Source organism: Pelobates fuscus, chromosome 2, assembly GCF_036172605.1.
Source record: "Pelobates fuscus isolate aPelFus1 chromosome 2, aPelFus1.pri, whole genome shotgun sequence".
In the NCBI taxonomy this organism is placed as follows: Eukaryota; Metazoa; Chordata; class Amphibia; order Anura; family Pelobatidae; genus Pelobates; species Pelobates fuscus.
Window position 1 is genome coordinate 180,478,390 of NC_086318.1, and position 16,367 is coordinate 180,494,756.

A 16,367-nucleotide genomic window follows, 5' to 3' on the forward strand; every position below is an offset into this window, starting at 1 on the left:
AGCACCATCTGTAAGGGCGTTGCAAAAAGTTTACATAAAAACAACATGCAACAGTGTGCTCTCTCTTCGTGGGTGAAGGGTCTGTAGCAGTCTTCGGTGCACTGGGAAGGACGATGAACTTAAAAGACACAAATACACAGAGACACAAACCTATAGTATAGAATTCAGTGGAAGCATGTAGTAAAAAATAAAAAGACAAATGGCCACTCAGAAAGAAGGAACTTCTTTTGAAGCTCTAGTATATTAGCTTTGAGTATAATTTCCGCTCAAAGCTGATATACTAGAGCTTCAAAGAAGCTCTTTCTATGTGAGTGACCATTTGTTTTTATATAATTTTTTTCTATTTAATTGTCTAGGGGAGTTTGCACTATTTATTTGCAAAAGGCAACATTCCAGAGCAAATTACAGGCAACACAAACAAACAACTGCATACGCACTACTACACCCTTTCACTCCATATAAATACACATCTGCATTCACAAATACTCAGTTAGTCAGTCACTGAAGTCCAACTAAAATCAAGATATCAAAATTAAGGCGTGTGTGTGTGTGTATCTATCTATCTATCTATATATATATATATATATATATATATACATATAAATATACACATACACACACACACACGTAAAAAAGAAGGGTATAGGCGCTCACTAAAAAACAATAGATGTAAAAGGCAGCAGTAAACCTGCAGGACTTCCCAATACCTGCTATATGGAGAATGTGAAAATGAAAATAGTGGTAGACCACGCCAAAAGAAAAGTGATCAAATAATCATATCATACATACATATCGTTCTTGAGTTATACAGCATGTAAAAACCTCAAAGGGAAATAACAATAAAAATAATAGTGCAGTATGTTATAGATATTATGATGATGTATATATAGAGTAAACTGTGGGTGAAAAAGTCTTCAGAGCTGCTAAGAGCTCTGCTGTATAGCGCCTGGATGGTACAATCCCCGTCTTAGGATCTGAAGATATCGGGAGGTCCAGACTCAGCGGTCGTATGTATGTGGAAAAAACAAAATATACAGACCAATGGTACAGTATCATAAACTAAACTAAAAGTGATATAGGTAAATGTAGGTATCCTACTTACAATATCCAGAGCAATGACTTGTTCTGGTGATGATAGCTTGTGGTGGTATAATCCCCACCAGAGGATATAGCAGGAAACCAGCAGCACCAGGAGATATGCAGAAGCCAAAGGATTTAAGGAAAAAGCTTCAATTTATTAATAAAAAATATATTTCAAAAATATATATATAAAAGTATAAAACATGTAGTATAGCTTTAAGTCCTATCCTTGACACGTTTCGCCCGGGTTTGGTCTTTATCAAAAGTGTGGATGTCCTTGGCATTCCGCCCGGTTTATGTAGGGGGTGTTGATTCCTCAATAACAATCTGATGTGGTGCTGTTCTTCCTGTGTCCGTTTAGTATAGTCACGGCCGTCAACCGGAAACCGGAAGTGGCGTGCCGCAGATGGTTGCTGGAATCTGTAGTCTTTTGAAGCAACCATATTAAAGTGTAGTGATGTCGCGAACTGTCCGCCGAACCGTTCGCGAACATTTCGCTGGCGAACAATAGCGTGTTCGCGGCGAAACGAACATACGCAATTTCCGGTCAGCCCCCTATACGTCATCATTGAGTGAACTTGGGCCCGGAACCTCACAGTCAGCAGACACATTCCAGCCAATCAGCAGCAGACCCAGGAAGTGTCTGCTGACTGTGAGGTTCCGGGCCAAAGTTCACTCAATGATGACGTATAGGGGCGGACCGGAAATTGCGTATGTTCGTTTCGCCGCGAACACGCTATTGTTCGCCGGCGAAATGTTCGCGAACGGTTCGGCGGACAGTTCGCGACATCACTATTAAAGTGCATAATTACAATGTACAAATGCAATAGAATCTATTAACATTCTCTGTGAGGCATGCAAAGCATAGCATATAGTGATCAGTATTAGAGAAGCAAATTATAGTAGTGTATTTAAGTCACTTATTAGGAAATCATAGCCTATAGTGATCAGTGCTGGAGAAGCAGATTCTAGTAGTATATTTAGGTCACTTATTAGGAAAGGAATTGTAGACATAATTTATATAGAATTAAAGAAAAATATAAAAAATATAAAAATATACTTCATAACTATTAAAGGAACCAGGTATAATATATACCCTAGAATCCTATTTCTCCCAATATATATATAGACAACCAATATAGGGAATATTCCTAACTTTGACGTAGGGATGATATAAGGAAGAGTTAAAAAAGAGAAGATTACTTCCATAAAAAGAGGGATAAAACAGTAATCACTTTTGGCAATAAAATAAATTTGAAGTGAAAAAAATGGATATAATCTGGATAGAAATATATATAAAAAAATATATATATATATAAAAAAAAAATATGAATAAAAGTATTTATAGAAAGTTAAAAAGGTCGAATTCAGCATTTAATCCTTTAGGGTGTAGAGTATCCAAATAGTACACCCATTCCATCCCTTTTTTGCCCAATCTTTTTATCATTTCTCCACCTCTCCAATATTGGGGCATCTTAGTGATACCCATAAATTTTAACTTGTGAGGATCATTCTTGTGCATTTCAAAATGGGATGATACTAGGTGGTTTTTAAAACCTTTTTCTATATTTCTAAAATGTTCCCCTATTCGGGTTTTCAAAGGTCTTATAGTTCTTCCTATATACTGTAGGCCACATGGGCACTCTAAGAGGTATATAAAGTTTTTGCTCATACAGGTAATGGTGTCTTTGATTTCATAAATTTTATTGGTGTTATTTGATTTAAAGCTTAAGGTATGTCTATCTATCTTTTTAGTTTGTTTACGCGCTATACAGCAGTTGCTTCTGTAAAATCCTTTTTTAGTTTGTAGAACGTTATTAAGGGCATTGGAGCTTTTCTGCTGTCTTGTGAAATTTTTTGTAAGTTGCATTTTTAAGTTAGGTGCCCCTCTAAATATTACTTTTGGCTTATCCAGAATAATGGTACCTAGTATGGCATCCTCTTTTAATAAGTGCCAATTTTTGTTGATAATCTTTTTGATTTGTTTGTTTTTATTGTTATAGTCTAAGACTATTGGAAATGTGAATTCTTTATCCGTATATCCTGTCTTTTTTGGAGTATTGCTTTTAATTAGAGATTCCCTATCTATATTAGTTATTCTCTCTATAGTTTCTTCTATATTTTCTTTATTTTTTTCACCGCATAGCATCCTTTTTCATGCTGTATTATTGTGTATAAGGATTGGACATCACAGGTTATTAGTACATATTGATCGTCCCAGCTGATATTTTCTAATTTATTGAGTAAATCTATTGTGTCTTTTAAGTAAGATTTTGACTTTTTCACATACGGCTGTAGCATTATATCTATGTATTCGGATAAATTAGAAAGGATTGAATCGATACCGGAAACTATTGGTCTCCCGGGTGGTTCTTTAATATCTTTATGAACTTTAGGCAGAAAGTATATGACTGGTATCTTAGGGAACTTTTTGTTTAAATAATTATATTCGTCTGTATTTAAAATCTTTTAATTTTTTCCTTCAATTAAAAAGTTTTCTAATAAAATTTTAATATCTGGCGTAGGGTCTCTGGACAGTTTAGTGTATGTTGTATCATCATTGAGTTGTCTGTAAGCCTCTTTTTCATATAATTCTGCTGATAGGATAACCAGTCCTCCTCCCTTATCTGCCAGCTTTATTACAATTGTTTCATCCTTTTGTAATTCTTTCAGGCTATTTTTCTCTTTTTTTGTCAAATTATTTTTATCTCTTTTATCCTTTATATTTATGGTTTTTATGTCATGACACACTTTTTTTTCAAATATATCGAGAGCACTGAATTTAAAGTTTGACGGGTAAAATTTAGTTCTGTTTTTTAGAAAACTTTTTACATATGTATTTTCTATTTCATTATTATTTATTATCTCCTTAGTATTAGTGTTTTTACCCATATATAATCTTTTAAGGGTTGCATTGAGGACACATTTATTAACATCTATATATGCTAAGAATGGGTTGAATGTTTTAGTAGGGGCATACTTTAACCCTTTATTCAATACCTTTAGTTGTATATTAGTGAGGGGGTTGGATAGATTAAAGATCCCTTTACTTTCTTTCTCAATATTGTCTTTCTCTAAAGTCTTTCTGTTCTTCCTTTTTTGTTTTCTTCGTCCAGATCTTCTTCCTCTAAAATTCTGCAAGATTCTTCCTGCAAAATTCTTTTGCGGCCCCTCTGTGGGCTGGTATGGTCTGTCTGTCTTTCCCGATTGGACGGGATCTCTAAAAAAGAGGTCTCGTCCAATTGTTCTGAGAAAGACAAGACGCGGATCTGTTATTTTTAAGGGAGTCTTCCGAAGGACTGATAGGATTTTCATATCTTGTGTGGATTCTCCTCTTTTCTCTTTCCCATGGGTGATCGATTTCTTTATTTCTGGTGTCTTTGGGTGATCTATATCCTTGCGTTAACTCACCGATTTTTAATTGAAGGAAAAAATAATAGAATTTATTTTTTTATCAATTTAAATAATAATAATGAGTAACATGCGTGACAATAATCAATGAATATTCAGTATAATTTGAATATGCAATACAATATGGTAATATAAACTTCCACTGGTTAATACAGTATAGAATCTACACATTAGCCTTCAAGACAAGATTGACGACTTTCTTCACAGAGAAGGAATGTGAAAGTTTCACAGAGAGGACAGAATGCAGCGTAAGGTCGTAAAAACTTAGCTGACAGAATAACCCTTTCAATGCTGGCTAGACCTCTTCTAGGCATTTAAGATCTATTCTTATGTAATTTTAAATAAAATTAAATTTTACCAGTTCATTAGCCATTTCCTAGATCCATTCAATGAGAAGAAATCTATATGTTCTATAAGCTGATATTTTATTAATTTGCCTAAACAGATATTTAATCTTATTTTATAGCAAATCAATACAGCTGGATAAATGTCACGATATGCTAACATGTGATATGTCACAGAAATACACACTTATCCCAATTCCATCTGCAGCATGAAATGGTTATAAATATATATATTTCTTAGTTAACTAAGATTTCTAAATATCGAAATCTGATCGTGATGTATCCAGTCATATATTATGCTACTAGAAAATATTAATTAATTTAAATTAATTAAATGAAACCAGTATAATTACCAGCAAGTAGATATTTTCATCACATTGGTAGGTAGTCTCAGGAACTTGTTTGTCATGGGTCTCTTTCTCTGCATGGAGTGTAAGAGTTTCTGAGTGTCATAGGCCTCTCTGCATTGTCCCCGACTGCTCACTTCTCTGCTTCCTTTGCATGCCCTTGCATCTGCCTTGATCTTTGATTGCTCTGATTGCCGATTGCCTGATTGCCCTGATTCTCTGAATCCCTCTCTTTTCCCTTTGTCTTAACTTTTAAAGGGACAGATTCTCTGTTCGTCAGTGGCTAATACCCAATAGGAACACTGGGGGTGTGGTTCCTTTCTAGATAACCATTTTAGTATTTGGACTCTAGATGGTAGTCTTGTCCCACTAAACATACCTATCCAGGAAAGAGTTAACTTTTCCTGGTGGCTCTTTTGATGTAATTTTGGCTTATCTATATGTTTGCCCTAACTCAAGTCTTCTGTCAGATCAAACAGTTTTCTTGAATTTTCTTCAGACTATGTGTCTCCAATTCCTACTGTAATTTCTAAAATTGACAGTTTAAACTTAATTTCAACTTCCACTCACAATGGGATCTTGTTAGATATAGAAAGTAAAATTAAATTATTTAATCTTCTGTCACCTATGTCTGGGTTTAGAATTTATTCTATTCCAGCAGCATTTTAGACAGTTTCTTATCACTTGGTTTGTTTATACTATACATTTCATTAGCTCTGGCAAGTTTTATAGAAAGGATAGAAATTCCGTGTCTCTTTGTTAACTTGAAAATAACAAAAATGGATTCTGGTCTGTTCAGAGTGACTTCAGAATATACACTTTGTATTTCTATCATAGCACAAAATGTCTGCCGATATAAATACCCTGACAACTCAACAACAACTATTTTTGGTTTAAAGATTCCTTTTATCTGCAGAGGAATGGTACAGCTATGGGGACCAGGTTCGCACCCAGCTATGCCAATCTCTTCATGACTGAGTGGGAAGATAGAACAGTGTGGAGGGGGCATGACTGGGTGGAGAGCCTGGTTGCCTATTTTCGCTATATAGACGATCTTCTGTTCATATGGAAGGGTCCACTTCAAACTGCCAAACTATTTATAGAGTTTTTAATAAAAATGACAATGGTATCATTTTAAAAGCGGATTTTAGTCAAACCAATATTACTTTTTTAGATTTAGACATATACATTAATAATAGTACATTATGCACTAAAACGCACTTTAAAGAGGTACATGTCAATAATTGTATTAAGACAGATAGCTGTCATCATAAAAGCTGGCTAAACAGTATTCCTAAAAGTAAACTTTTAAGATTAAAAAGGAACTGCTCAGACAAAGAAATCTTTGAAATCCAGGCGAAGGAAATAAAATAAAAATTCATTGAGAAAGGATACGATAAAGAAAATATAGAAGAGACTATAGAGAGAATAACTAATATCGATAGGGAATCTCTAATTAAAAGCAATACTCCAAAAAAGACAGGATATACGGATAAAGAATTCACATTACCGGGGCGGAGCTAAGCTGCAGAACAGAGAGGTCGCACGGCACGGTAGCTCCCGCGACTTCAAGCCTACAAAGCACCCAATTTAACGGCAAAACCGGGCAAAATAGCCACAAACCTTACGGCTACAACCGGGGAATCGACATGGGCCGCAAAAATAAAAAACCGAAGCCCGACGAGCCCAGACTAGGCCTCGACATCGGAGCCATGTGGCGCCAAGCCCGCGGAGCAACTAGGCCCAAGATGGCCGACTACCCGGAGACTTACTCCGACTTCTCGGACGACCTCTCCCAGGAGGAAGACACAAATCCCTCTCCCAGTCTACCGGCAGCCAAAGCCACACTAACAGACCCTGAGAATGCACCAGTCACGACCGCGGTGCTTAAGGCATTGCTGGCGGGCCTGCAGACCACGATCCAGGCTGAAATGGCAGGCCTCCGAACGGATCTCCAGGGAATAAGCAGTAGACTGAGCACACTGGAGAACACATCCACCAATAATGCCACAGCTATCACGGCCATGCAACAGGAGATATCGAGCTTGCGGGCCACAACAGAGGCTTTTGAGCGGCGGTTCGCCATGATGGAGGATACTAGGAGGGCATCCAACATAAAAGTAAGGGGTGTACCTGACGACCTGCCAACTGAAGAACTTCCACATTTCGCGCGGAGGCTCCTAACAGCACTCATGCCCGTGCGACAGGTCAAATCAATAAACCTTGAGGGGGTCCACAGAGTCCCCAAATCGGCCAAAGCCCCACCAACGGCCTCCAGGGACGTTATACTCCGCTTCCAACGTAAAGCTGATAGAGCCACAACCATGGCAGCGGTTAAAAATCTACCCCAGTACTCCTTCGAAAATATGTCTCTCTCCTTTTTCACGGACCTGTCTGGAAGCACCCTGGCATGGAGACGGTCGCTCAAGCCCATCACGACGCTACTCCAACGACACAACATACAGTACCGGTGGCGCTACAACCGCTCACTGCAGGTGTCCCATAGCGGGAACACCCACGAGATATACAACCTGCAGGGAGCTCAGGACTTGCTGCCCACACTGGGAATACCTTCCGACGCCGTACAGTCCAGGACAACCTCCGAGGCCACCAAACCGCAACATAGATGGAACCCAGACATGGTGAAGAATTTCGTTCCGAGACAGCCCGGAAACGGCACCCATACCAACAGCCCGGCGTGAAAGCCCACAGCCGTGTCCACACCACAATGACAGAATTAATGAGACTGTAAGACCTCACTACTCTGGAACTGGTGATTCTATATCTCACAGACTCACTAGGTTTACCTGCTGATTAAGACTATACTTTTCAATGTTTATTTTTATGTTTCTTAACTTTTACCTACTCATGTTTACTAGCAAATTGCCTGTCTGACACACGGGAACGCTACACCCCAGGCTGGATCCCCCACCCCCTTGCTTATTATGCTTACTATTATGCTTATTATTTTTATCACCGCCCTGGCAGTCAACTAGGTGTTACACTGTCACGATTAGCAGCCAGACAGTGATGAGATACGCCCGAGACCCAAATGCCATATCATGCCATACAGGTGCCCCAGGGCCCGCTACAGCCACTGACAGGAACGTATTTCCAGATAACTCTGGTCATTTTGTGGCTATGACACAGGCGTATATTTATTTTATTTAAATGACATTGCGCTGGCTAGCTTAACCTATTTTATTTTATGTTCTTACAATCTATGAGCGCTGCTTGTACATCGCTTATTTTCTAAAGTCCCCTTGGACGCATGCAACTGTTTAATCACATATTATGCTATCATAGGGCACCACATGAGTTTGATCCGCGAGAAAGGTTGCAGAGGTATACCTGCCCGAATAGCGGTTTGCTTAACCTTCAGCAAAGCACGACAAACCGATATACCACTATTACCCACTCTCACGGTTACTCAATTCTATTGTGTTCTTCGTTTTTAGTTTACACCAAGCAAGGGTTACCGAATGTAACTCCCAGATGCTCGCTAAACATTTAACCTGTGTTTAAGGTTCTCTCATGTATACTCATAGCTTGAGAAAAGACTGTATATAAGATATCAAAAGAAAAATTGTGCTCGTATTTAGGCCACTGTTTACCCTATATGCAACGTGTACGCTGTTGTGGCGTTGATTATTGCAATGTTCCTACCAGCACATCAAAAATAAAGAATTGAAAAAAAAAATGTGCTGATTAAACTGCCACACTTTGCAATGCTATAGAAATGCCTGCAGCAGCTGTCGTGGCTCTGCACGCTGGTTGTTACTTGATGCACAAATAAAATAAAGAATTAAAAAAAAAAAAAAAAGAATTCACATTACCAATAGTCTTAGACTATAACAATAAAAACAAACAAATCAAAAAGATTATCAACAAAAATTGGCACTTATTAAAAGAGGACGCCATACTAGGTATCATTATTCCGGATAAGCCAAAAGTAATATTTAGAGGGGCACCTAACTTAAAAATGCAACTTACAAAAAAATTCACAAGACAGCAGAAAAGCTCCAATGCCCTTAATAACTTTCTACAAACTAAAAAAGGATTTTACAGATGCAACTGCTGTATAGCGTGTAAAAAAACTAAAAAGATAGATAGACATACCTTAAACTTTAACTCAAATAACACCAATAAAATGTATGAAATCAAAGCCCCCTTTACCTGTATGAGCAAAAACATTATATAGCTCTTAGAGTGCCCATGTGGCCTACAGTATATAGGAAGAACTATAAGACCTTGAAAACCCAAATAGGGGAACATTGTAGAAATATAGAAAAAGGTTTTAAAAACCACCTAGTATCATCCCATTTTGAAATGCACAAGAATGATCCTCACAAGTTAAAATTTATGGGTATCACTAAGATGCCCCAATATTGGAGAGGTGGAGAAATGATAAAAAGATTGGGCAAAAAAGGGATGGAATGGGTGTACTATTTGGATACTCTACACCCTAAAGGATTAAATGCTGAATTCGACCTTTTTAACTTTCTATAAATACTTTTATTGATAATTTTTATATATATATATATTTTTATATATATTTCTATACAGATTATATCCATTTTTTTTTTCACTTCAAATTTATTTTATTGCCAAAAGTGATTACTGTTTTATCCCTCTTTTTATGGAAGTAATCTTCTCTTTTTTAACTCTTCCTTATATCATCCCTACCTCAAAGTTAGGAATATTCCCTATATTGGTTGTCTATATATATATTGGGAGAAACAGGATTCTAGGGTATATATTATACCTGGTTCCTTTAATAGTTATGAAGTATATTTTTATATTTTTTATATTTTTCTTTAATTTCATATAAATTATGTCTACAATTCCTTTCCTAATAAGTGACCTAAATATACTACTAGAATCTGCTTCTCCAGCACTGATCACTATAGGCTATGATTTCCTAATAAGTGACTTAAATACACTACTATAATTTGCTTCTCTAATACTGATCACTATATGCTATGCTTTGCATGCCTCACAGAGAATGTTAATAGATTCTATTGCATTTGTACATTGTAATTATGCACTTTAATATGGTTGCTTCAAAAGACTACAGATTCCAGCAACCATCTGCGGCACGCCACTTCCGGTTTCCGGTTGACGGCCGTGACTATACTAAACGGACACTGGGAAAAAACTAGTACTCGCAGCACGTCACTTCCGTTTGACGGCCGCGATCTAACTGCATTACCAGTATGGACGTTTGTATGTACTACATCTCCCAGCACACACCAATGGTCGCGGCGCGTCATTTCCGGTCGACGCCCGTGACCAAACAGGAAGAACAGCACCACATCAGATTGTTATTGAGGAATCAACACCCCCTACATAAACCGGGCAGAATGGCAAGGACATCCACACTTGTGATAAAGCCCAAACCCGGGCGAAACGCGTCAAGGATAGGACTTAAAGCTATACTACATGTTTTATACTTTTATATATATATATTTGAAATATATTTTTTATTAATAAATTGAAGCTTTTTCCTTAAATCCTTTGGCTTCTGCATATCTCCTGGTGCTGCTGGTTTCCTGCTATATCCTCTGGTGGGGATTATACCACCACAAGCTATCATCACCAGAGCAAGTCATTGCTCTGGATATTGTAAGTAGGATACCTACATTTACCTATATCACTTTTAGTTTAGTTTATGATACTGTACCATTGGTCTGTATATTTTGTTTTTTCCACATACATACGACCGCTGAGTCTGGACCTCCCAATATCTTCAGATCCTAAGACGGGGATTGTACCGTCCAGACGCTATATAGCAGAGCTCTTAGCAGCTCTGTTTTTGCTATACAGCAGAGCTCTTAGCAGCTCTGAAAAGTGTGCGTTTGCTTTTCACCCACAGTTTACTCTATATATACATCATCATAATATCTATAACATACTGCACTATTATTTTTATTGTTATTTCCCTTTGAGGTTTTTACATGCTGTATAACTCAAGAACGATGTGTATGTATGATATGATTATTTGATCACTGTTCTTTTGGCGCGGTCTACAACTATTTTCATTTTCACACACACACACACATCTTCCAAACAAACGGCACTCCAAGGACTTTTAAATTCAGATATAACTTCTTGTTTATCATCTTTTTAGTTATACTGAGCTACCATTCTTCAGGACAAGTTACATACAATTAAGCACATATATATATATATATATATATATATATAAAAGGTAGAGCAACATAAAGCACAACTCACCAATTTGTGCCAAACTGCTGATCCAGCATGCTGCCTGATTTAAAGTGAGATTGACCTCAACCTGGAAGTTATCGTCTGTTGTTGTTTAGGATGTGTTACCGTGGAAATCCAAGAAATCTAAATTTACACCAAAGCAAGATTTAAGGCGATATATCCTATGTCATGTATATCCACAACCAAACAATAATTTATTACCACTACAACTTATATACACTATGTGAGAACCGGATTATTTAAAATATCTAATTCTCATCTGTTATAAATGATTCGGCTGACCAGAGGGCAGAGCTCTGAAGGGAGCAGGCTAATAGTAAGTCTAAATATAACTTTCCATGCAAGAACCAGGAAATGAATAATTGCAAAGGCTCAGGAATCAAATACATAAAAAGCTGGTATGATAAATGCACATTTCAAGTAAGGTGAATGAGTATAATATAGAAAAGAGAAAGGCTGATAAAAGGGATTACAAACAGGTCCTCCCAATCATCAGTCTCAATACCCCTGAATAGAATTGTTCATAGTGGTAATAAAAATTTATTATTTTTCAAATTTTGTATGTATGTTCCACATCGGCAATTCCTAGCCACCACTATGAACAATTCTATTCAGGGGTATTGAGACTGATGATTGGGAGGACCTGTTTGTAATCCCTTTTGTCAGCCTTTCTCTTTTCTATATTATATCCCATGGGTTATGCCCGTATATACCCTGCAACCCTTACCAACCCCAGTGTAGGATTGTATTTATTTACTTTCTTCCACTGGCTGTTGTGTCATTTCTCTGGTGAATGAGTATACACTATATGGACAAAAGCATTGGTACACCAGACCATTGCACAAAAAGGCACTTTTATAACATAACATTCTACATGCATAGATATTAATATGTAATTGGTCCATTCTTTGCAGCTATAACAGCTTCCACTCTTCTGGGAAGACCTTCCATAAGATTTTTCCATAAGAGTATTTTTGTGGGAGTTTCATCTAGTAGAGTATTTGTGTTGTTTTGTGATGTTGGACAAGTAGGCATAGCTCACAATCTTCATTCCCGTTCATCCTAAAGATGTTCGATAGGGTAGAGGTCAGGCCTCTGTGCGGGCAATCAAATTCTTCAACACCAAGTGTTACAATCATACTGGAATAGAAAACGGCCTTCACCAAACTGTTCCCACAAAGCTGGAAGAATAGCATTGTCGAAACTGTCTTGGTATACTGACGCATTAAGATTTCCCTTCACTGGATGTAAGAAGACTACCCACCCCTTGAAAAACATCCTCATACACTTATCCTACCTCCAGCAAACTTTACAGTTGGCACAATGCAGTCAGACAGGTCACGTTCTCCCGGACTCCTCCAAATTAAGACTTGCCCATCAGACTTCCAAACAGAGAAGTGCGATTTGTCTCTCCACAGCCCACGTTTCCACTGCTCCAGAGCTCAATGACAGCGTGCTTTACACCATTTGATCCAAAGCTTGGCATTGCACTTGGTCATGTGAGGCTTGTATGCAGCTGCTTGGCCATGGAATCGCATTCCATGAAGACACACTGGTTTTGTGCTGATAGTAAAACAAGCAATATGCAAAAATTGTGCAATAAAATAGGCGCTAAAAGCACATGCAGCTGTGAACACTGTGGAACCAATCACTAAATATTCCACCAAATGTATAATAGAACCAAGCAATAAAAAGTAGTGTCCAGCGCAAAAATGTACAAGTAGAAAACAGTGTGAAAGTAAAAAAACAGTGGTCCCAAAAATCACTCTACCCAGTGTATATATTAACTAGAAAAGCTACAATTTCTGGGGAAATTGTGTGAAGTGTTCTTGCCTCCACCAGTAGTCTACAACTGGAGTGGGCGGAGTAACTGTTATCATTTATATAGCACATTTAATTGCAACGTTGTTGCACAGTTACATTAAACCATACATTTATACAAACATTAGCAGGTGTACAAAAGGCCCTGTCTATGACATCACTTGCTGCTGCAGCCTGGCACAGGTCAGAGAATTTTGGCTGTTGCCATCTTCAAACGGTCATAGTTTAAAAACTATAAATCCTACAGCGAAGAGCTTTATATTGTGAGAATCACAAGACCCAGCCCTACATTTTGATGCATAGTATGTCTCTGCAATATTAACAATGAAGGCACAGTCGCCGTTTAGAAATTGCCCTTCAAATGTGAGCTTTGCAGAGTGGAGTTTCAATGAATGCCAATGGAAGGCGTGAGTTGCAAACAAATGGTCATATTGTGAAAACTATCAGGACTATGGCTTAGCTGTGGACATTTTTAGTGGCAGCAGGGATAGCTGAACGTTTTGATATAAGATTTGTGTAGGTGGGCCTGAAAATGAGGGAGTGGTGGCAGTTTAGAAATCATGTCCTGATTTTTCAGCTTTTGCCAGCTCCCACTCTAGATTTGCCATTCATCCCTATGGGACAAATTTCGCCACAAGAACGACGATATTCCGAGAACCATTCGCCGAAACGTTCCACAAAGTAATAGCAATCCGATCGGGAACAATCTGCACGTTTTGGTATATTTTTGTCTATGTAGTGTAAAAACTGTGGGAGAAGTTAGGGTGGAAAATTTGGCTATAATAATAATAACTAGAAAACCTACAATTTCTGGGGAAATTGTGTGAAGTGTTCTTGCCTCCACCAGTAGTCTACAACTGGAGTGGGCGGAGTAACTGTTATTATTTATTTCTATAGCACATTTAATTGCAACGTTGTTGCCCAAAGTGCTTCACAGTTACATTAAAACATACAGTTATAAAAACATTAGCAGGTGTAAAAGGCTTTGTCTATGACATCACTTGCTGCTGCAGCCTTGCACAGGTCAGAGTATTTTTGCGGTTGCCATCTTCAAACGGTCGTATTCTAAAAACTATAAATCCTACAGTGAAGAGCTTTATACTGTGAGAATCACAAGACCCAGACCTACATTTTGATGTATAGTATGTCTCTGAAATATTAACAATGAAGGCACAGTCGCAGTTTAGAAATTGCCCTTCAAGTTTGAGCTGGCTAGAGTGAAGTTTCAATGAATGTCAATGGACGGCGTGAGTTGCAAACAAATGGTCATATTGTGAAAACTATCAGGACTATGGCTTAGCTGTGGACATTTTTAGTGGCAGCAGGGATAGCTGTACGTTTTGATATAAGATTTGTGTAGGTGGGCCTGAAAATGAGGCAGTGGTGGCAGTTTAGAAATCATGTCCTGATTTTTCAGCTTTTACCAGCTCCCACTCTAGCTTTGCCATTCATTCCTATGGGACAAATTTCGCCACAAGAACGACGATATTCCGTGAACCATTTGGCGAAACGTTCCACAAAGTAATAGCAATCCTATCGGGAACAATCTGCACGTTTTGGTAAATTTTTATTTATGTAGTGTAAAAACTGTGGGAGGAGTTAGGGTGGCAAATTTGGCTATAATAAGAATAATAATAACTAGAAAAGCTACAATTTCTGGGGAAATTGTGTGAAGTGTTCTTGCCTCCCTGTCTACAACTAGAGTGGGCGGAGTAACTGTTATTATTTATTTATATAGCACATTTAATTGCAATGTTGTTGCCCAAAGTGCTTCACAGTTACATTAAAACATACAGTTATAAAAAATTAGCAGGTGTAAAAGGCTTTGTCTATGACATCACTTGCTGATGCAGCCTTGCACAGGTCAGAGTATTTTGGCGGTTGCCATCTTCAAACGGTCGTATTTTAAAAACTATAAATCCTACAGTGAAGAGCTTTATATTGGGAGAATCACAAGACCCAGACCTACATTTTGATGTATAGTATGTCTCTGAGATTTTAACAATGAAGGCACAGTCGCAGTTTAGAAATTGCCCTTCAAATGTGAGCTTTGCAGAGTGGAGTTTCAATGAATGTCAATGGAAGGCGTGAGTTGCAAACAAATGGTCATATTGTGAAAACTATCAGGACTATGGCTTAGCCGTGGACATTTCTAGTGGCAGCAGGGATAGCTGAACGTTTTGATATAAGATTTGTGTAGGTGGGCCTGAAAATGAGGGAGTGGTGGCAGTTTAGAAATCATGTCCTGATTTTTCAGCTTTTGCCAGCTCCCACTCTAGGTTTGCCATTCATTCCTATGGGACAAATTTCGCCACAAGAACGACGATATTCCGTGAACCATTCGGCGAAACGTTCCACAAAGTAATAGCAATCCGATCGGGAACAATCTGCACGTTTTGGTATATTTTTGTCTATGTAGTGTAAAAACTATGGGAGGAGTTAGGGTGGCAAATTTGGCTATAATAAGAATAATAAGAATAACTAGAAAAGCTACAATTTCTGGGGAAATTGTGAAGTGTTCTTGCCTCCACCAGTAGTCTACAACTGGAGTGGGCGGAGTAACTGTTATCATTTATATAGCACATTTAATTGCAATGTTGTTGCACAGTTACATTAAACCATACATTTATAAAAACATTAGCAGGTGTAGAAAAGGCTTTCTCTATGACATCACTTGCTGCTGCAGCCTGGCACAAGTCAGAGTATTTTGGCGGTTGACATCTTCAAACGGTCATATTTTAAAAACTATAATTCCTACAGTGAAGAGCTTTATATTGTGAGAATCACAAGACCCAGACCTACATTTTGATGTATAGTATGTCTCTGAGATATTAACAATGAAGGCACAGTTGCAGTTTAGAAATTGCCCTTCAAATGTGAGCTTTGCAGAGTGGAGTTTCAATGAATGTCAATGGACTGCGTGAGTTGCAAACAAATGGTCATATTGTGAAAACTATAAGGACTATGGCTTAGCTGTGGACATTTTTAGTGGCAGCAGGGATAGCTGAACGTTTTGATATAAGATTTGTGTAGGTGGGCCTGAAAATGAGGGAGTGGTGGCAGTTTAGAAATCATGTCCTGATTTTTCAGCTTTTGCCAGCTCCCACTCTAGCTTTGCCATTCATTCCTATGG